Source organism: Triticum aestivum, chromosome 1B (genome assembly GCF_018294505.1).
Source record: "Triticum aestivum cultivar Chinese Spring chromosome 1B, IWGSC CS RefSeq v2.1, whole genome shotgun sequence".
Taxonomy (NCBI): Eukaryota; Viridiplantae; Streptophyta; class Magnoliopsida; order Poales; family Poaceae; genus Triticum; species Triticum aestivum.
This window is the reverse complement of record NC_057795.1, coordinates 688,464,277-688,488,507: the sequence shown is the minus strand read 5'-3', so window position 1 is coordinate 688,488,507 and position 24,231 is coordinate 688,464,277. Positions and strand designations below refer to the sequence as shown.

The following is a 24,231-nucleotide window of genomic DNA, read 5'->3' as shown; positions in this document are numbered from 1 at the left end:
TATGAAGGCAGATTCAAGGAGTGCACAAAGGGTGAATGAAATCCTTCAAGCTTATCATTTGGGGTCGGGGCAATGTGTAAACAAAGCCAAGAGCTCGGTTTTTTTCAGCCCAAACACAAGGGCGTCAGCGAAGGCAGGGGTCAGGAGTAACTTGCAGATATACAGAGAAACTCTTGCCGAGAAGTACCTAGGCTTGCCCACAGCAGCAGGCCGGGTTACAGAGAGAAGTTTTGTGTATGTCAAAGAGCAAGCAAGGTCCAAAGTGCAAGGATATTGCGAGAGCTAGGCTCATGTCAATCGCGGCGAGGATGGTTCTCCTCAAAGTAGTGATTCAAGCCCTACCGGCCTATTCTATGAGTTGTTTCAAACTCAATAAAGGCTTATGCCAGAAAGTCACGGCAGTGATGTCAAAGTTTTGGTGGGATGAATCTCTTGATAAGAGGAGAATGCACTGGCAATCATGGGAGAAGATGGCTGTATCTAAGTCAAAAGGAGGCTTGGGCTTCTGGGATTTGGAGCTGTTCAATGATGAGATGCTCGCCAAACAGGCGTGGCGATTGCTGGATAGACCGGGTAGTTTATGCGCGCGTGTTCTGAAGGGTAGGTATTACCTAGATGGAGATTTTTTGCAGGCAGGATGCCCTGCTAGCGCTTCCACTACGTGGAAGGCGATAATCACTGGTAGAGAAGTACTCAAGAGGGGGTTGATACGTAGAATAGGTGATGGAACTACTACGGAGGTATGGCATGACAATTGGATACAAGGGAGCAATACTTTCAAACCTGTGTGTAATATGGGTAGTGATCCGATACATCTTGTGTCTGATTTGATGACGGATGATGGCGAATGGAATAACGAAATTATCGAGAGAACCTTCATCGCCCCGGATGCAAAAGCTATCATTAACATGCCGAGGCCGCGGGTAGCTCTACCTGATTTTTGGGCATGGGGCTATGAGAGGTCCGGGATCTTCACGGTTCGTTCAGCGTACAAAATGTTGATGGCAGATCGAGAAGATGATTTGAACCAGGTTGGCAGCTCCTCCCAAGGGGAGGAGGTGTGGAAATCACTATGGAGGCTGAAGGTGCAGCCCAAGATACGAATTTTCTGGTGGCGGGTCCTTAAAGGATTCCTACCGGCGAAGGAAGAGTTATGCCGACGACATATAGGGGAAGATCACACTTGCCCAATGTGCGGCAATGAGGAGGAATCGCTGTTTCACTCTCTGGTTTCATGCAATCATGCCAAACTGTTTTGGACAGAGGCAGAAGATTTCTTCGAGTTCAAGATACCACGGCTACACCCAGCGACGTGGTCGAGGGATTTGCTTGATCCCAGTTTTATCGGGAGAGACCGGGCGGTTGTCATTATCTCAGTCATGTGGGCAATCTGGTCAAGTAGGAACAAATACACCCATGAGGAAGTCAAATATCAGCCCGGGAGATCGATGGTCCTAGTGAAGGAACTCATCCAAGCTCTGTACATCCTGCCCAATGCCGAGGGGAGGTGTATCACGAAGGAGAGATGGAAGCCACCGGAAGAAGGATGGTGGAAGATCAATACGGACGCTGCGGTGGATGGGAGCGGGGCTTCCTCAGCGATCGGACTAGTGGCTCGGGGCCATGACGGAGAATTGAAGCTAGCGGGAGGCCGCAAGCTGCCCGGGGTAACTGATCCGTATTGTGCTGAATTGCTAGCTGTTAGGGAGGCTGTGCGTCTGGCTATGGAGAAGGGTTGGACGCGGGTGATCGTCGAGACGGACTGCAAAACTATTATAAACGAGTATATGGCGATGTAGTGCAGGTCGACAGGTAGCCCGATCATCAGCGAGATCAAATCCTATCTCCAACACTTTCAGGGGTTGCAATTAAACTTTGCTAGTAGAGATGCCAATGAGGTAGCTCACTGGTGCGCCAGAGAGAGTCTGGCTAGTGATTCGATTGTAAACTTTTTTGATGTTCTCCCTGCTTCATTGATTGCCCTAGCGCAATCGGATGTAAACCGTCTTAATAATGAATAAAGGCCTTTGAGGGCGGTTCTCAAAAAAAAAGTTCTGTTTTTTCCCTCAAAAAAAAAAGAAGAAGAAGTTCGGTTTTGTTCTGTTCCACGTGGCACACAAACGTGTACGAGTCGGGGACAATAGCTACAAAACATGGATTGCAAAGCCCTAATCTCGCACCATCATCTTAACACCTCCTCGTCGTCCTCGACCGCCGCCAACAGATCGTGGATCCACATGGACTCTATGTGCGCGGACCTGCTGGTAGAGATCCTCCGCCGCCTCCCACCAGGAGACCTCGCCGCCTCCCGCTGCATCTGCAAGGCCTAGCACGCCATCATCGACGACCACCGCCTCCTACGCGCCGACCTGCTCCCGCTCTCGCTCGACGGAATAATCTACTGGACGGCGGGCACCGACGACGCCCCGAGGCTCTTCGCTCGCCGCTCGACGGTGCTTGACATCGCCGGCTGTCTCGGATACCTCGACGGCAAAAAGCGGTGGTCCTGGCCCATGTACAACAGCTGCAATGGCGTCGTCTTGCTGCATGGCCATGTGGTCAACCCCGCCACGTGGCAGTGGGCCCCGTTGCCACCTGTACCGTGCACGTGCTCGCTGCTGCCGCCATATGGCGTCTGCGCATGGCACTATGGCAACCGCTACATCCCGTATGATCCCACGGTGTCACCGCATTACAAAGTGTTGTTGATCCCCGATGCCTCGGATCACGTACCAGTTAGCACGGCCGAATGGCCACCGCCTTCCTACATCGTCCGCGTCTTCTCTGTAAAGATGAAAAGAGAGAGAGGAACGAATGGATTGAACAGTGATTGCATTGACTGAAGAATAGGGTATTTATACCCATGTACAGAGGCGGTAATTACATAGTCGGTAACTAGCGGTTGCTAAACTAAACAACCGACCTAAGCATTGATTATTAGGATTTAATTAATCCTTAACACTCCCCCTAATCTATGCTTCACTAGATGAATATGCATCATCTTGATAGACTCCTCCTAATATATGGCCGCCCTTGAGAATGCTCATCATCTTCATCTTCAGAAATGCTTGTATAATCTTTAAAGTCTCCTCCAAAAACCCTGTGGGAAAAATATGAGGAGAATAGTGTAGATATGTTGCTAAAACTCCTTTAAACCCAGTGGGAAAAATAATAAGGAGAAAATGATTCAACATATAATGATTATTGCCTCTTGATAACTCATATGAGAAAAACCTTTGAAGAAGGAGAAAAATCATTGGTGAGTTTAGAGAACAAATAAATATGCTTTGTATACTTTCCTTTAAAAACCGCAATGGGGAAAACTTGAAAGTATTGCATATTATATTAAAAAGATATTGCCTCATTAAAAACCATTATGAGAAACTTTGAGAGAAAACTCATAAGGAAAAGAGTGCGATCTGATATGTCACTGAAAACTCCTTTAAAACCCAATGGGAAAAATATAAGGAGAAACTGACATGACATATGTGAACACTTGTATCAATATTGTCTCATTAAAAACCTTTTATGAGAAACCATGAGGGAAAACTCATGAAGGGAAAAAGAGTGCAGTATATGTAATCTGATGATTGTTAACAGGTTATAGTTTGGGAGATTACTCCCCCTGAACATTGCAAATCTCGAGAATGTCTCGTACCAATTTCATTGACATGATCATGCCATTGTGAATAATCTGTTGGATTTTCATAGTATTTTCTTTGCAAATTGTTTCCTCACTTTTCTATAATTCATGAGGATAAGTGATCTTCGAGCAATGTGCTTTATGATATTGCTCTTCATATAACCTGTAGGTATTGAGTAACACAAGTGGTAGCTTCTTGATAAAATCAAGTTATGTGATTGTTATGAATTTCAACCACATGATTTTGAGTGTGGTTAATCATTCTACCGAGACATTCATATTATGCGATTCTTTTAGATAAAGCAATTATGTCAGAATGATAAGTGGAAACAGTCATTAAAGTCTATCTGGATGACTTTCATGAGAAGACTATTACAGTGAATTCAGTCATTGATATGACATTATTGGGATCAAATAAAGAGCCAATATCATTACATCATATCATGGTCATATCTTGATTTTCCTGATGGAAATGCCCAAGATGTATTGGGAGCATGAGATATAAGTTCTTATTTCTTATATCGACCATATACCTTTTGTTGGGGGTTGCACTCTGCACAAAGATAGCAAATATATTTTCAGGCGTGAGATAGTCTGCAATTATATGAGTGCTTTGACATTAGTGAGATATAGAACTTCAGGTCCTGATATCACTTCATTATCACCCCTAGGTATGAATGGATTTGTACCATATCAGGGGTAGTATACCATATTACATGTCTTTATTGGTATGATATATCCACATTGAACTTCTTGTATATGTATTGGATATATATGTAGACTGATATGTATTCTTGAGAGAATGCTCAAGTTGTAAGCTTAAGCTAAATTTGATTGAATCCAAATTTTCTGTCTTGAGATGATTTATGTATTTTTAGGTCCTTTAGAGACATTGATGACGAGATCATCGATATACACTGAGGTGATGTAAGAAAATCAAATTTCTGATTTCTTTATTAAAACACATAAACAATCATCATTATTCGAGTAATCCTTTTGAAGAAGGAACTCATTTAGTCAGTAGTACCATATGATTTTCGACTATTTCAAGTCATAGAGTGACTTATTAAGTTTTACACAAAACTTGTTGCGATTTGCTTTTGGATTCGGAAGTATAAGCCCTTCAGGGACTTCAATAGAGATTTCCGAAATGAGTGACTCATATGAGTATGTAGCCACTTCATCCATCAACTGCATGGACATTATTATTATTATTATTGCCAATGATATTTAGTGTCGAAACATAATTCCACTCATACCAAGCAGGTATGTTACATCGTAATCGATGTCGGGTCTTTGTGTGAACCCTTTTGCTACAAGCCTTGCTTTCTCACCACCTCATTGACTTAGTCTATGAATGAAAAGTGTTTAGTATTCCATACGGAAGATACTTACGAGGAGTAGGTATTACTGCGGTAAATACTACTCATTTGCAAAGCGAGTACTATTCTTCGTTACTTGCTTCCTTTTATGTGAACCAATATGAATGCAAGAGGCACTCTACCATGGATTTTGGTTTAGGGCCCAAAAGGTTTTAGCAATTTTGAGAAGAAATATATGTCGACAAATGTAGTCTTTATGTTATATGATTCTGATGGAATCGATGAAATTTATGGAAATATATCTATTCCTTTTAACCCCTTGTGATTTCCTAGAACAATGGAGTCAAGATGTTTCGATGTCCCGGCACCAAAACATTTGTGCACATTTATGTCGGGCTTTGGATGATGAGCATCTAGTCAGGTGTCTTTCAACTTGATGTTGAATTACATTTACTAGTTGAGGATTTGATTTCCTCTGTTTCCGCGGAAGCATATGAAAAGTTATATCTCGTCTTGTTAGATTTTCTCCCCCTCTTGCTCTCATTTGGGGAGAAGAGTGGTTTATCAGGTACCTCCACTCTTTCTGACACTTACTGCAGGAATATAGAATTTAGTGTCACCTTGTCATCAGTAAATGTATGTGGCAAATTTGCAATGTGTTGCAAATATATGATTCTCAAAACTTCTAGTTCAGATTCTTTGAGTACGTGGATATAAGTATTGAATGTCAATAACATTTCTAATTTATTTCTCGGCATTATTTGTGGTACTTATCTCCCCCTAATGCCGGAAAATATCCTTATTGCTGATGCAATCAGCATACGGGCTATGAATAATTTTGATTGACGGATAAATTTTTATTCCTCACATAGATCCCTAATTTTCTATGAGTGACCATTGATGTACGCTGGAGTGGTGATATCGGTATGTAACCGAATTATCGCAGATGGGAAATACTTTGTTGATTTTCACATAGTAACTACAAGGGGAAAGTAGTATGATATGCAGTTGGTATGATTAAAATCATACTTACGGTGTGTAAGGCCGTATGTGTCCAACAAGAGGCTGGTAAACTTACAATTCTTTAAAAGTGGTCATGTAATTCATTTAACTCTCTTTGATAAGAAATTTAGCTGAACCATTCTGGGTATGCACACAAAATACTTAATGCAAAAAAATGCTCATTGAAAGAGTTCAACAACATTGTTCATTTGAATGGGTTTATAGTTCTTGTTTTCAGGAGAACTTGCTCTTACTTTGATAAGTTGAGCAATTTATTTAGTAAGACCATGCATGGTTGTGTGTGATAAGAGACACACTTAAAAACATTTTATGAATGTGTATATGAGTACCATGAAGTATCTAAATTATCCCAGATAATGGTTAAGAAATCCAGACATATCTTTTGAATGTGTTCAAGGAAGAATAAGTGTCCTGCTTAGAATTTTAAGGTGAGAGTGCCTTAAAACTTATTTTCCCAATGACACATGCGGTGCACATAAAATCTGATGATTTGGGAAAATGTGTTACTTGATAAGTTGTGACCAACATAATTCTTAATAATTTTCTAATCATCCCCAAACCAGGATGGTTAAGGCTACCAAGCCAAATATTTAATTTATTAAGATCTAGAAAATTATTGTGTACGCAACAATATTGTGTATGACTTGATTCATACATTCAAAATTTATCGAATATGATGTCCAGGAAATAAGATATTGAACATCGCACTACTTGTAGTACAACAAGTATAGGTTAATAATATTTTGGGATAATTAAGAGATTACATGAGGTCTCCAATATTATTGAAAAATTTATTATGCAAACATATCATCGTCGCAATGGAATTCACCATCCTTTTATTGCACTAGATTTTTGGTTCTCACCTTCTGATGAAGATTTGAGAACGATCATTTACCAGAATATTTTCTGGTTGTAAGTTCTCAAATTTTAAAATTTATCCCAAATATGTGGTGTGGTTTGGCTATGTATTTGAGGGTTTGGTAATCATAGGTATAATCTTTGTATAACCACACATTTGACAAACTTGAGAGTTGTCTTTGTGATCCTTTGAAGACGATATATTCCCTATTAAGAGGTAATTTTGTCTTTGGTTGTCTATTAGCCTCCACTTTACTTCGTATTCCTCATTGTTCTATTTTGTGACCACTAACTTGCATAGTATTCTCGATACTAGCAAGAATTTCAAATAATGGTATAGCACCCGTTGGGTAAATCTGATGATTTTAAGAAATTCCATGTTTCTCCATCGTGGAAAAATGATAATCCCATCATATGAGGATGTAAAGGGTATTAAGGGATTTTCAACCGTATTACATATGAAAATATATGATCATGGGATCTCAACTTGAAGTTGATTACATGACAGAATTGTGAGATGCGATAGACTTGAGGTCTTGAAAAACGAATGGGTGATCATTCGTGATGTACTCATGGCAGCATGTTTCTCTTAAGGGAAATATTCGAGATGAATAAATATTCATCCATTATGTACTTAGTTTGAGAACTGAGTGAAGTTTGCGACATGTAAAATGAAATATGTACATATTTAGCTATCAAGAGAATAGCCATGACATTTTTTGAACATGGGGTTAGTCAGCATAAAATACCAACCAAAAATGTGATGTAGATCTTGTAATAGTGTTTGAGACACTCGATCTTTGCTATAAATTATGGTCTCCACCTTTACGTATGGACGACAATATCATCACAAAAAGTAATATTTGTGTAATTTTCCACGACTTATTCAAGCAAAATGATGCTTAAATAATTGATACTAGAAGAAAAATGCCATTTTAATCATGTAAGATCAATATTTTTTTATTAGGAGAGTAAATAATTTTAGTGAACAACAATAATTGCTTCAGAGGAGCAAATTTTATGATAGCTGATGCTATACACTCATATGTTTAGACCTCAATTTATATAGGATAACACTTTGAAGATAATCACCGGATGCGGTGTAGATCTCGTAGTAATAGAAAACATAGTCTGACTTTTGTCAGTAGATGTTCATAATTCTATTACCTTATGTTATGTAAAATGTGTGAAATCACTTAGAAGGAAATCATCTGTCAAAGTGACATGATGTAGACCTTGCAGTAATAATGGATAGTCTGCAAAATTTGCAGTAGATGCCAGTATTACCTTATGATATCTTGAGGTAGTCACATATAATATTAATATTTGGAAGAGCACTTTGAAGGTAGTCATCTTATCAAAATAACAAGATGTAGACCTCACAGTAGTGATAGATAATCTGCAAATTATGCAGTAGATGCCATCAATACCTTGTGATTCACAAATAAAATATGATGTAGTCATATTAAGTATGATACTTCAAAATCCTTATTTTGGATTTCGTCAAGATTTGCAAGAAAAATTAATTCCAATTGCAAAAGACAGAAAAATGTTGTTCTAAAACTAATATTTACAATGAATGCTGAGGCAAACATGTATAATATGGCACAATGTCGTCTCTAATATATAATGGAAATTCAAGGTATGAACACTTGAACAATACTACTACGCTCATAATACATGTAGAATTCATTTTTTAAAATATGATGCACAAATTGAAGAAATCACATGGATGCTTACAGCTTTGGCAATAGAGGGTCTGAGTGATACGATCACAATTAGCCAGAGGGATTCTATGCAAGTAGTACTAAAGCTGATGTCCTTATTTGGCAATAGAAAAAAATGCAAATTGTTAAATGGCCGAAGAGATAAGGTTCTCCGGTGATTCTCGCTACGGCCAAGAATCCATCGATTGAGTTAGCTTTGGCTGTACAGAGTCATAGCACATCTCCTCGTGAGGAATTAGGAGGGAAGATGGCGTCGCCAATCGAAGGTCGTCTGCGCCTGGGCAGCATCTCCACGCCGTGGGACGGATGTTGGCCGCCGCCACCGCCGGACGCTGCGCCATCGCGCCACATCAGGAGAAGCGGTGTCGGAGCCGAAGGCCGCCGCCGTGCCAAGGTGTGGCGGAGAGAACTGCGCTCCGCATGCGCGTTGGCCGTCTCTGTTGCCGGGCTGCGTGGCGGGCCGTGGTGCTCCTCCGGAGGGAGGAGCGTTGCTGCCGGGATGTGGTCGTCGCCGCTGTAGACGGCCGTGCCGATGGAGGCCGCGGGTGCGGCCTCAACCATCCACATCCAGGGGGAAAAGGGAGGAGGAGAGTGGACGAGCGGCCGCCGCTTAGACCTTCCTCCGTCCGGAATCGAGTCCGCTGATCCGCGGCCGATCTCATTTAAGAGGTAAGAACATCACAAATTGAAGAAATCACATGGATGCTTACAGTTATTGGTATGGATTTTCGATCGAGTGATCCTGGGTGCCAACGCCCATATCCTTTTCTGTGCGTCTTCCTTGTGTAATTGAAAATTGTGCCCAATTTCAAGTTCTGATGTTCCTGCTTGGAGTATGATAAATCCGCTCAATTGATTGATTTTCTGTCCTTTGGCAGAGTGTGTTCGAGGCTTCCAATTGTTGAATCGATGGAGGCTGGCGCTGCGTTCTTCCATCGGTTCTTCTTTCTTTGTAGTTCACGATTGATCAATTCTTCGTGAGATTCGTGTGAGCGCATATACATACAGGAGAAAAACAATTCATTGTTAGATTATTAATTGATGATTGCAAGAAGACAAGATCAATCAATCAATCTCCTGATTAGTTTCTTTCCTTTTTGTACGAGGAACATCTCGTCTTCGCCGTGAATCGCGTGGTGGCCGAAACTCTAGTAGCCAACTTCTCCAGACTTTTCCCGTCATCGTCTGCGGCAATTGCAGATCGCCGGAGTGGCCTCCTCTGGCCATAGAGAGGCCTTGCCGTTTGCCGCCGCTGTCGTCGGCAGTCATGTGGCGGATTGAAGCGCCGAAGGGCGCCGCTTCGACGCGCCCACAGAGGAGGGCGTCGTCAACCATGGGGTGCCTCAGCCGCCTGCATCGCGCGCTGGTGCTGTGCCGCTGGAGCGCTGTCGAGGCCGAGGGTCCTTGTGTCCTTGGGGCCGGAGGGAGTCGCCGCCACAGCCGTGTATCAGGCCGATGGTCAGGGACGGTAGTGCCGTCGAGTTCTTGGCCTAATTGCTCTCTGGAAGAGGCGTGCGTGATAACTTCTAAAGATGAAAAGAGAGAGAGGAACGAATGGATTGAACAGTGATTGCATTGACTGAAGAATAGGGTATTTATACCCATGTACAGGGGCGGTAATTACATAGTCGGTAACTAGCGGTTGCTAAACTAAACAACCGACCTAAGCATTGATTATTAGAATTTAATTAATCCTTAACATTCTCGTCCAAGAGTATGTGCTGGAAGGAGAGGCCTTTTGTGCGACAAGGGGATGCCGCCGGGACGGTTGCCGATATGGAAACAACTCCCTTGTATTTGTTCCACTCAGCCTATTGGCAAGGGCCACTCTATGTGCCTCGCAAATATGGTTTCATTTTGAGGTATTTGCACTAACTCCCCCATCCACTTGTTCGCACACGAACACGTCACGTGTACCCTCGACGTCGGGGGTGATGCACCGCAGCTCACGTCGAAGGAGTCTCACCGGAAGCGCGATTCGCAAGTCGACCGGCGAGAGCTTTTGAGGACCCGAAACCCTACACTCCCGGAAGGGACCACGTCGGGGAGTGCGGCGGCTATGGGCTGCCCTAGGTCGGTCAAGCCGCCCCTAGAGCCTCGGTATTCGCAGCTCTCCGACACGAAGAACGACGAAGAACGAGGGAGCAAGAACGAGGGAAGGACAAAACGTAGATGAAAAAGTTGTAGATGTGTTTGTGATTGTGTGTTGTTCAATCGGCCGTCACCCCCAACATATATAAGAGGCGGCTGGACTTCCCGTACAAGAAAAGGATTCATCTAGGCTTTCCTTACAATAAAATTGCATCAATTCACGTCCAAAACCCTAGTCAAATTCGGACTGGTTTTATCCGAACTTTCCAAAATGGTTCGGTTTACAACCTGGCTGTACCTTGCGGGTCATGTTTGAGGCAGTAAATGACCTCAGATGGAAACGAGTCCAAAAACAATCTTGACCGTTTCGACGAGACGAAAAACTTTCATGTTGAACGATTTTTTATCAGAGGTCATCTTGAGGGTCAAATAGCTCGCGCAAAACGGACTGTGACGCAAAACATCCATCCCTCGCGCTACCCATCAGACATGGCGTCTGGTGGGGCGCGCCACACTTTGCCTCCTGGCAGGGCTACATTCCGATGGCTCTAACTTTTGCATACAAACTCAGATTTGAACGATTTTTATATCGAAATCGATCGCTTCGACGAGACGAAGAACATCCGTGTAGATCATTTTTCCATACGAGGCTGTCTTGAGGGCGTAATGAGCCGAATAGTGTTTTGAATACAAAATCTCAGTATTTCAAACACAACTTCGGCCTTCGAGATGAGATCGGATGGCAATGACCCAAACTTCAAAGATGTTTATATCGACAACACGGAACTTTTTTATGTAGATCACTTCTTCATTTGAGGACATATTAATTAAGTTCTTGACTGTGCCAAAATCTGGTGTCAACACATGCCCCCCTGTTTTTCGGCAAAGCTAGCGTGCCGAAAAATAACTTGTACCATGTTTGTTCTCAGGATGATGTCAACACTCCATCGGCCATTTACAGTTTCTTAGGGCGATAATTATATATCGGCCATGTTTATGCTAAGGGCGATAGTTATTTATCGGCCATGTCTTTCTTAGGATGATAGTGAATATATCGGCCATTTCCTATCTAGGCTTCTTGCCACACACTTGGGTGATATTTATTTAAATATTTGCCATTGAGAGCTCGAGGTAATAATATGCCTTGTACGGATTCCACCAAATATGAGTTTCCGGGAACCACTCTTGTAATCTTAAAAGGACCTTCCCAACTTGGAGACCACTTCCCGAATTTTCTATTTTTTGAACCAATTGGTAGAATCACCTTCCACACAAGATCGCCAACTTGAAAATTCTTCAACTTGACCTTCTTATTGTAAGCTCTTGCCACCCTCAACTTATCTCTCTCTATGGCATTCAAAGCAGACAAACGTTTATCGGCGACTTCATCAATATTGTCCATCATCAAGTTATAGAAGTCCACCGCCGATAAATCATTTTGTTTGGCTATTCTCAAAGCATTCAAATTCACTTCCACTGGTAAAATGGCCTCCTGACCATATACGAGCTCATATGGAGTCACCTTTGTAGCACCATGCCTTGAGATCCTATGTGCCCACAAACTTCGGACAATAGCTCATGCCATCCTCAATCTTCTTCTTTATGAGCTTGATTAATATTTTATTACTAGACTCAGCTTGTCCATTGGCTTGGGCATAATATGGAGAGGAATTGAGCAACTTTATCTTATATGATTCAGCAAATTCTCTGACTTGATGTGACATAAAGGATGAACCTTGGTCCGTAGTTAATGTTTGAGGAATGCCGAATCTATGAATAATGTGCTCAGTTATGAATTGAATTACCTCTGTATGCGTCATATTTTTGAGTGGTATTGCTTCAGACCATTTAGTGAAATAATCAGTCGCCACCAACACGAACCGATGCCCCTTTGAAGAAGAAGGATGAATCTCTCCAATAAAGTCTAATCCCCAACCTCTAAAAGGCCACGGCTTGATAATAGGATATAACATAGCAGCGGGAGCCAACTGAATATCACCAAACTTTTGACAAGCTTCACACCCTTTATAATACCGGAAGCAATCATTAACCATCGTCGGCCAATAAAACCCAGCACGTCGTAATAGCCATTTCATCTTGGGAGCCGACTGATGAGTGCCACAAATACCTTCATGGACCTCTCCCATAGCAACTCTCGCTTGGTCCTCGTCCAAGCACTTTAAAAGAACATCATCAACCGTTCGGCGATAGAGACCATCATCTCTCATTGTGTATTTGAAAGCCATACGCCGAACAGTCCTGTCCACCCTTTTACTAGGATCACACAAATAATTAATAATGGGTTTCCTCCAGTCTTGACTTTCTCCTGCATTAAATTTTTCATTAGTGGCCGAAACGGTGGGCTCCGGTTCGGCCTCCCCCACGTTGGCAAGACTAGACATCGGCCTTTGAGAAATATGAAACATGCCACGATCAACATGATAGCCGGATGCTTGTTGTGCCAACTCATTTGCTCTCCAATTGTCATGTCTAGATATATGAGCAATGCTAAAATAATCCAAATCTGAAATTATATCTAGACATTTATCAAGATAAACATTAAGTGATTCGTCAAAACATTGAAAGACTTTGGATATTTGTTGCACTACTAATAACGAATCACCAAAAGCCTCAATATGTGTAGCACCTATGGGAAGCAACATCTCTAAGCCGAATAACAATGCTTCATATTCGGCTTGATTATTTGTGCAAAAGTATTCTAAGCGGCATGAGGCTTCAAAAACAGCACCATGAGGAGATATATAAACAATACCAACACCTTGGCCATTGCTACACACTGAACCATCAAAATATAATCTCCATGGTACTAATGAGACAAGGTTTATATCAATATCATGCTTGTCATCAATCTGATGCTCAACAATAAAATTAGCAACATTTGGCCTTTCATGGATTTCAGAGATTCATAAGCCAAATCATATTCAACTAAAGCATAAGCCCAATTGCCAATTCTACCACTAAGAATTGGCCTATGCAACATGTATTTGATGACATCAGTTTGACAAGCTATAATGCAAGTACTAGGCACTAGATAATGTCTCAATTTTGTGCAAGCATAATATAAGCATAAGCATAGTTTCTCAATAAATGTATACCTTGTCTCGGCGTCCAATAACCGTCGGCTCAAATAAGTAATAGCATGCTCCTTTCCTTCGGTCTCTTGACTCAAAACAGCACCAATAACACCTTCCTCCGCTGCAATGTAAAGTCTAAATGGCTCCCTGTGCCTGGGCGCTTTCATAACCGGAGGAGTGCACAAATATTTCTTAATCATATCAAATGCCTCTTGCTGTTTTGCCCCCCCAAGTAAAATCAACATCATTCTTTAACCGAAGGATAGGAGTAAATGCATCAACCTTTCCTGATAGATTGGCTATGAACCTCCTCAAATAATTGACCTTGCCAAGGAATTTTTGCATATCTCTCTTGCATGTTGGAGCCCCTACTTTCTGTATAGCTTCTATCTTTTTGGGATCAATTTCCACGCCATCTTCATGAATAATGAAACCCAGAAACTTCCCAGCCGATACACCAAAGGCACACTTCAAAGGATTCATTTTTAGCCCATATTTCTTCATTCTTTCAAAAGCCAAACGCAAATTGGCTAAGTGAGATTCAAAAGCATCCGATTTGACAACAATATCATCAATATAAACCTCAAGTATAACACCAAGTAAATCATGAAAAATTAAATTCATAGCCCTTTGATACGTGGCACCGGCATTTTTTAATCCAAAGGTCATCACTGTCCACTCAAATAAACCAAGAAAACCGGGACATCGAAAAGCCATTTTGGACATGTCCTCTTTGGCCATAAAAATCTGGTTATACCCCGCATTACCATCAAGAAAGCTAATGACCTTATGTCCAGAAGCATCATTAATAAGCATATCGGCTATTGGCATGGGATACTCATCTTTAGGTGTAGCTCTATTCAAATCTCTGAAATCAATGCACACCCTCAACTTGCCAGAGCCTTTCTTCTCTACTGGTACAATGTTAGAAATCCACTCGGCATACCTGCAAGGTCTAATAAAATTAGCTTTAAGCAAACGACCGATCTCTTCCTTGATCCGGTCATACGTTTTTGGATTAAACTTTCTGGCCGATTGCTTGTATGGTCTAAAACCGGCCTTTATAGGTAACCGATGCTCCACTAGCTCTCGGCTTAAACCCGGCATCTCATGATATTCCCATGCAAAGCAACAAACATATTCTTTCAATAGCTCGATCAACTTAGCCTTATGATCGGCTCTTAAATTTTCGTTTACAAATGTCGGCCTAGGAATTGAACCATCTCCTATATCTATCTCTTCTAATGGATCGGCCGATGTAAAACCTTGTCCTAACTAATCCATGTCATCTAACTCCTCTATGGACTCATACATATCGTTCTCATTGGACCGATATTCTAAAAGACGCTTTTGTAACCACTCTGAGTTAGGATCCATTTAAATACATCATACCTTGGAGCCGATTATCGCCAACCGGCTTTAAAGAAACGGGCACGAAACCACTTTTTGTGGCGCTAAGAAAATCATATTCTGATAAGTCATGCCCCGTCAAGCAAGTAGCATTGGGATGTTGCCAATCCACCGATGCATCGGCCAAAGCAACACAAGCCGAATTATCCGCATGAATGACTTCTACTTCATCATCAACCCATTGAATCAAAAACTGGTGCATAGTAGATGGCACGCATTGGTTCGCATGAACCCAATCGTGGCCTAATATCACATTGTAGTTACCTTGCACCTCGGCGACAAATAATGCGGTAGCCAAAATTTTGCTTCCCACCGTAAGCTCCACATACATCACACATTTGGCTTCAGTTTTTGCTTTGCCTTCAAATCCATTAAGCACCATGTTGGTCTTTATTAACTCTTCATCACGCAGCCCCAATTTTTTGAAGACCGAATATGGCATAAGATTCACCACAGCACCACCATCGACAAGCATTCTAGCAACCGGCGATCCATTAATATGACCTTTAAGGAACAATGCTTCAAGTGCGTCACCGGTTCTTTTGGCTTCTCGAATATAGCATTTTTAGGACCAAAATCTAGCTGAGCTACTTCCCCTTCTTCATCTATAGCACGAAATTCAGCGGGTAAGTAATACACCATATTAATATCCATACCTTCATGAACTGGTGTAGACTCATAATCAAGCATTTCATCTCCTTCCGCAAGCATGTCCACTGACTCCGAAATATCTTCAAGGGAAGAGGAAGTAGTAGGCAAAGTGGACGATGTAATAGTATCCACATCGTCCTCCGTTGGTGGTGTAGGTGTTGCTATGATCAATGCAGAAGCTGCAATGTTTTCCTTTTGCTTTGGCCTCCACACTTGTTTTGGGGGTACCATGGGACGGCTTTCATTGAATAATTTATCCCTTAGCTTTTCTGCTTCTTGTTCCTGAAGGAAATATGCCCTATAGGCAATAATAAAGTTATTATTTATTTCCTTATTTCATGATAAATGTTTATTATTCATGCTAGAATTGTATTAGCCGGAAACATAATACATGTGTGAATACATAGACAAACAGAGTGTCACTAGTATGCCTCTACTTGACTAGCTCGTTAATCAAAGATGGTTATGTTTCCTAACCATAGACAAAGAGTTGTTATTTGATTAACGAGGTCACATCATTAGTTGAGTGATCTGATTAACATGACCCATTCCATTAGCATAGCACCCGATCGTTTAGTATGTTGCTATTGCTTTCTTCATGACTTATACATGTTCCTATGACTATGAGATTATGCAACTCCCGTTTGCCAGAGGAACACTTTGGGTGCTACCAAACGTCACAACGTAACTGGGTGATTATAAAGGAGCATTACAAGTGTCTCCAAAGATAGATGTTGGGTTGGCGTATTTCGAGATTAGGATTTGTCACTCCGATTGTCGGAGAGGTATCTCTGGGCCCTCTCGGTAATACACATCACATAAGCCTTGCAAGCATTACAACTAATATGGTAGTTGTGAGATGATGTATTATGGAACGAATAAAGAGACTTGCCGGTAACGAGATTGAACTAGGTATTAGATACCGACGATAGAATCTCGGGCAAGTAACATACCGATGACAAAGGGAACAACGTATTTGTTATGCGGTCTGACCGATAAAGATCTTCGTAGAATATGTAGGAGCCAATATGGGCATCCAGGTCCCGCTATTGGTTATTGACCGGAGACATGTCTCGGTCATGTCTACATTGTTCTCGAACCCGTAGGGTCCGCACGCTTAAGGTTACGATGATAGTTATATTATGAGTTTATGCATTTTGATGTACCGAAGGTTGTTCGGAGTCCCGGATGTGATCACGGACATGACGAGGAGTCTCGAAATGGTCGAGACATAAAGATTGATATATTGGAAGCCTATATTTGGATATCGGAAGTGTTCCGGGTGAAATCGGGATTTCACCGGAATACCGGGAGGGTTACCGGAACCCCCCGGGAGCTATATGGGCCATAGTGGGCCTTAGTGGAAAAGAGAAGAGGCTGCCCTAGATGGGCTGCGCCCCCCCCCTTCCCCTAGTCCTATTAGGACTAGGAGAGGTGGCCGGCCCCCTCCTCCTCTTTTCCCTTCCGAGGAATCCTAGTTGGACTAGGATTGGAGGGGGAATCCTACTCCCAGAGGGAGTAGGACTCTCCTGCGCCTCCCCCCTTGGCCGGCCAGCCTCCCCTCCTCTCCTCCTTTATATACGGAGGCAGGGGACACCTCTAGACACACAAGTTGATCCACGTGATCTGTTCCTTAGCCGTGTGCGGTGCCCCCTACCACCATATTCCTCGATAATACTTTAGCGGAGTTTAGGCGAAGCCCTGCTGCTGTAGTTCATCAAGATCGTCACCACGCCGTCGTGCTGACGGAACTCTTCCCCGACACTTTGCTGGATCGGAGTCCGGGGATCGTCATCGAGCTGAACGTGTGCTCGAACTCGGAGGTGCCGTAGTTTCGGTGCTTGATCGGTTGGATCGTGAAGACGTACGACTACTTTCTCTACATCGTGTCATCGCTTCCGCAATCGGTCTGCGTTGGGTACATAGACAATACTCTCCCCCTCGTTGCTATGCATCACATGATCTTGCGTGTGCGTAGGAAATTTTTTGAAATTACTACGTTCCCCAACAGTGGTATCAGAGCCTAGGTTATTTATGTTGATGTTATATGCACGAGTAGAACACAAGTGAGTTGTGGACGATACAAGTCATACTGCCTACCAGCATGTCATACTTTGGTTCGGCGGTATTGTTGGACGAGACGACCCGGACCAACATTACGCGTACGCTTACGCGAGACCGGTTCCCTCGACGTGCTTTGCACAGAGATGGCATGCGGGCGATTGTCTCTCCAACTTTAGTTGAACCGAGTGTGGCTACGCCCGGTCCTTGCGAAGGTTAAAACGGAGTCTATTTGACAAACTATCGTTGTGGTTTTGATGCGTAGGTGAGATTGGTTCTTACTTAAGCCCGTAGCAGCCACGTAAAACATGCAACAACAAAGTAGAGGACGTCTAACTTGTTTTTGCAGGGCATGTTGTGATGTGATATGGTCAAGGCATGATGCTGAATTTTATTGTATGAGATGATCATGTTTTGTAACCAAGTTATCGGCAACTGGCAGGAGCCATATGGTTGTCGCTTTATTGTATGCAATGCAATTGCGATGTAATGCTTTACTTTATTACTAAACGGTAGTGATAGTCGTGGAAGCATAAGATTGGCGAGACGACAATGATGCTACGATGGAGATCAAGGTGTCGCGCCGGTGACGATGGTGATCATGACGGTGCTTCGGAGATGGAGATCACATGCACAAGATGATGATGGCCATATCATATCACTTATATTGATTGCATGTGATGTTTATCTTTTTATGCATCTTATCTTGCTTTGATTGACGGTAGCATTATAAGATGATCTCTCACTAAATTATCAAGAAGTGTTCTCCCTGAGTATGCACCGTTGCGAAAGTTCTTCGTGCTGAGACACCACGTGATGATCGGGTGTGATAGGCTCTACATTCAAATACAACGGGTGCAAAACAGTTGCACACGCGGAATACTCAGGTTATACTTGACGAGCCAAGCATATACAGATATGGCCTCGGAACACGGAGACCGAAAGGTCGAGCGTGAATCATATAGTAGATATGATCAACATAGTGATGTTCACGAATGAAACTGCTCCATCTCACGTGATGATCGGACATGGTTTAGTTGATTTGGATCACGTGATCACTTAGAGGATTAGAGGGATGTCTATCTAAGTGGGAGTTCTTAAGTAATATGATTAATTGAACTTTAATTTATCATGAACTTAGTCCTGGTAGTATTAGCATATCTATGTTGTAGATCAATAGCTCGCGTTGTTGCTTTCATATGTTTATTCTGATATGTTCCTAGAGAAAATTGTGTTGAAAGATGTTAGTAGCAAAGATGCGGATTGGATCCGTGATCTGAGGTTTATCCTCATTGCTGCACAGAAGAATTATGTCCTTGATGCACCGCTAGGTGACGGACCTATTGCAGGAGCAGATGCAGACGTTATGAACGTTTGGCTAGCTCAAAATGATGACTACTTGATAGTTTAAGTGCACCATGCTTAACGGCTTAGAATCGGGACTTCAAAGATGTTTTGAACGTCATGGACCATATGAGATGTTCCAGGAGTTGAAGCTAATATTTCAAGCAAATACCCGAGTTGAGAGATATGAAGTCTCCAACAAGTTCTATAGCTAAAAGATGGAGGAGAATCGCTCAACTAGTGAGCATGTGCTCAGATTGTCTGGGTACTACAATCGCTTGAATCAAGTGGGAGTTAATCTTCCAGATAAGATAGTGATTGACAGAATTCTCTAGTCACCATCACCAAGTTAGTAGAACTTCGTGATGAACTATGATATGCAAGGGATAACGGAAACGATTCCCAAGCTCTTCGTAATGCGGAAATTGACGAAGGTAGAAATCGAGAAAAACATCAAGTGTTGATGGTAGACAAGACCACTAGTTTCAAGAAAAGGGCAGAGGGAAGAAGGGGAACTTCAAGAAGAACAGCAAGCAAGTTGCTGCTCAAGTGAAGAAGCCCAAGTCTGGTCCTAAGCCTGAGACTAAGTGTTTCTACTGCAAAGGGACTGGTCACTGGAAGCGGAACTACCCCAAGTGATTGGCAGATAATAAGGATGGCAAAGTGAACATAAGTATGTTTGATATACATGTTATTGATGTGTACTTTACTAGTGTTTATAGCAACCCCTCAGTATTTGATACTAGTTCAGTTGCTAAGATTAGTAACTCGAAACGGGAGTTGCAGAATAAACAGAGACTAGTTAAGGGTGAAGTGACGATGTGTGTTGGAAGTGATTCCAAGATTGATATGATCATCATCGCACACTCCCTATACTTACGGGATTAGTGTTGAACCTGAATAAGTGTTATTTGGTGTTTGCGTTGAGCATGAATATGATTTGATCATGTTTATTGTAATACGGTTATTCATTTAAGTAAGAGAATAAATTGTTGTTCTGTTTACATGAATAAAACCTTATATGGTTACACACCCAATGAAAATAGTTCGTTGGATCTCGATCGTGGTGATACACATAATCATAATTTTGAAACCAAAAGATGCAAAGTTAATAATGATAGTGCAACTTATTTGTAGCACTGCCGTTTAGGTCATATTGGTGTAAAGCGCATGAAGAAACTCCATGCTGATGGGATTTTGGAATCACTTGATTATGAATCACTTGATGCTTGCGAACCATGCCTTTTGGGCAAGATGACTAAAACGCCGTTCTCCGGAACAATGAAGTAAGCAACAGATTTATTGGAGATCATACATACTGATGTATGTGGTCCGGTGAATATTAAGGCTTGCAGCAGGTATCATTATTTTCTGACCTTCACATATGATTTGAGCAGATATGGGGATATCTACTTGATGAAACATAAGTCTGAAACATTTGAACAGTTCAAAGAATTTCAGAGTGAAGTGGAAAATCATCGTGACAAGAAAATAAAAGTTTCTACGATATGATCGCAGAGGTAAAATATTTGAGTTACGAGTTTGGTCTTCAATTAAAACAATGTGGAATAGTTTCACAAACTCATGCCACATGGAACACCACAGCATAATGGTGTGTCCGAACGTCATAACCGTACTTTATTAGATATGGTGCGATCTATGATGTGTCTTACCGATCTACCACTATAGTTTTGGAGTTATGCATTAGAGACAGCTGCATTCACGTTAAATAGGGCACCATCTAAATCCGTTGAGACGACACCGTGGTTTGGCAAGAAACCTAAGCTGTCGTTTCTTAAATTTGGGGTTGCGATGCTTATATGAAAAAGTTTCATCCTGATAAGCTCAAACTCAAATCAGAGAAACGCGTCTTCATAGGATATCCAAAGGAAACTATTGGATACACCTTCTATCACAGATCCGAAGGCAAGACTTTTGTTGCTAAATTCGGAAACTTTCTGGAGAAGGAGTTTCTCTCGAAAGAAGTGAGTGGGAGGAAAGTAGAACTTGACGAGGTAACTGTACCTGCTCCCTTATTGGAAAGTAGTACATCACAGAAAACTGTTTATGTGACACCTACACCAGTTAGTGAGGAAGCTAATGATGATGATCATGAAACTTCAGAACAAGATACTACTGAACCTCGTAGATCAACCAGAGTAAGATCCGCGCCAGAGTGGTACGATAATCCTTTTCTGGAAGTCATGCTACTAGATCATGATGAACCTACAAACTATGAAGAAGCGATGGTGAGCCCAGATTCCGCAAAGTGGCTTGAAGCCATGAAATCTGAGATGGGATCCATGTATAAAAACAAAGTATGGACTTTGGTTGACTTGCCGATGATCGGCAAGCAATTGAGAATAAATGGATCTTCAAGAGGGAGACGGACGCTGATAGTAGTGTTACTATCTACAAAGCTAAAATTGTCGCAAAAGGTTTTCGACAAGTTCAAGGTGTTGACTACGATGAGATTTTCTCACTCGTATCTATGCTTAAGTCTGTCCGAATCATGTTAGCAATTGCCGCATTTTATGAAATCTGGCAAATGGATAAAACTGCATTCCTTAATGGATTTACTGAAAAAGAGTTGTATACGATGCAACTAGAAGGTTTTGTCAATCCTAAAGGTGTTAACTAAATATGCAAGCTCCAGCGATCCATCTATGGACTGGTGCAAGAATCTCGGAGTTGGAATATACGCTTTGATAAGTTGATCAAAGCATATAGTTTTATACAGACTTACGGTGAAGCCTGTATTTACAAGAAAGTGAGTGGGAGCACTACAACATTTCTGATAAGTATATGTGAATGACATATTGTTGATCGGAAATAATGTAAAATTATTCTGCAAAGCATAAAGGAGTGTTTGAAAGGAGTTTTTCAAAGAAAGACCTCGGTGAAGCTGCTTACATATTGAGTATCAAGATCTATAGAGATAGATCAAGACACTTGATAAGTTTTTTCAATGAGTACATACCTTGACAAGATTTTGAAGTAGTTCAAAATGGAACAGTCAAAGAAAAGGTTTCTTGCCTGTATTACAAGGTGTGAAGTTGAGTAAGACTCAAAGCCCGACCACGGCAGAAGATAGAAAGAGAATGAAAGTCATTCCCTATGCCTCAGTCATAGGTTCTATAAAGTATGCCATGCTGTATACCAGATCTATTGTATGCCCTACCACTGAGTTTGGCAAGGGAGTACAATAGTGATCTAGGAATAGATCACTGGACAGCGGTCAAAATTATCCTTAGTGGAATAAGGATATGTCTCTCGATTATGGAAGTGAAAAAAAAAGGTTCGTCGTAAAGGGTTACGCCGATGCAAGTTTTGACACTAATCTAGATGACTCTAAGTCTCGGTCTAGATACATATTGAAAGTGGGAGCAATTAGCTAGAGTAGCTCCATGCAGAGCATTGTTGACATAGAAATTTGCAAAATACATGCGGATCTGAATATGGCAGACCCGTTGACTAAGATTCTCTCACAAGCAAAACATGATCACACCTTAGTACTCCTTGGGTGTTAATCACATAGCGATGTGAACTAGATTACTGAATCTAGTAAACCCTTTGGGTGTTGGTCACATGGCGATGTGAACTATGGGTGTTAATCACATGATGATGTGAACTATCGATGTTAATCACATGGTGATGTGATCTAGATTATTGACTCTAGTGCAAGTGGGAGACTGAAGGAAATATGCCCTAGAGGCAATAATAAAGTTATTATTTATTTCCTTATTTCATGATAAATGTTTATTATTCATGCTAGAATTGTATTAGCCGGAAACATAATACATGTGTGAATACATAGACAAACAGAGTGTCACTAGTATGCCTCTACTTGACTAGCTCGTTAATCAAAGATGGTTATGTTTCCTAACCATAGACAAAGAGTTGTTATTTGATTAACGAGGTCACATCATTAGTTGAATGATCTGATTGACATGACCCATTCCATTAGCATAGCACCCGATCATTTAGTATGTTGCTATTGCTTTCTTCATGACTTATACATGTTCCTATGACTATGAGATTATGCAACTCCCGTTTGCCAGAGGAACACTTTGGGTGCTACCAAACTTCATAACGTAACTGGGTGATTATAAAGGAGCATTACAAGTGTCTCCAAAGATAGATGTTGGGTTGGCGTATTTCGAGATTAGGATTTGTCACTCCGATTGTCGGAGAGGTATCTCTGGGCCCTCTCGGTAATACACATCACATAAGCCTTGCAAGCATTACAACTAATATGGTAGTTGTGAGATGATGTATTACGGAACGAGTAAAGAGACTTTCCGGTAACGAGATTGAACTAGGTATTAGATACCGACGATCGAATCTCGGGCAAGTAACATACCGATGACAAAGGGAACAACGTATGTTGTTATGCGGTCTGACCGATAAAGATCTTCGTAGAGTATGTAGGAGCCAATATGGGCATCCAGGTCCCGCTATTGGTTATTGACCGGAGACATGTCTCGGTCATGTCTACATTGTTCTCGAACCCGTAGGGTCCGCACGCTTAAGGTTACGATGACAGTTATATTATGAGTTTATGCATTTTGATGTACCGAAGGTTGTTCGGAGTCCCGGATGTGATCACGGACATGACGAGGAGTCTCGAAATGGTCGAGACGTAAAGATTGATATATTGGAAGCCTATATTTGGATATCGGAAGTGTTCCGGGTGAAATCAGGATTTCACCGGAATACCGGGAGGGTTACCGGAACCCCCCGGGAGCTATATGGGCCATAGTGGGCCTTAGTGGAAAAGATAAGAGGCTGCCCTAGATGGGCTGCGCCCCCCCCCTTCCCCTAGTCCTATTAGGACTAGGAGAGGTGGCCGGCCCCCTCCTCCTCTTTTCCCTTCCGAGGAATCCTAGTTGGACTAGGATTGGAGGGGGAATCCTACTCCCAGAGGGAGTAGGACTCTCCTGCGCCTCCCCCCTTGGCCGGCCAGCCCCCCCCCCTCCTCTCCTCCTTTATATACGGAGGCAGGG

The 24,231-nt window shown here is 42.0% G+C and overlaps 1 long non-coding RNA gene across 1 annotated transcript; it reads left to right on the top strand.

Annotated features, from left to right (window-relative positions):
• The first annotated feature begins 8,610 nt into the window (after nt 1-8,610).
• On the top strand, nt 8,611-10,157 carry LOC123101383 (uncharacterized). Its single transcript, XR_006448590.1, has 2 exons — nt 8,611-9,242; nt 9,452-10,157. It is a non-coding gene; the product is annotated as an uncharacterized lncRNA (long non-coding RNA).
• Nucleotides 10,158-24,231: the final 14,074 nt, after the last annotated feature.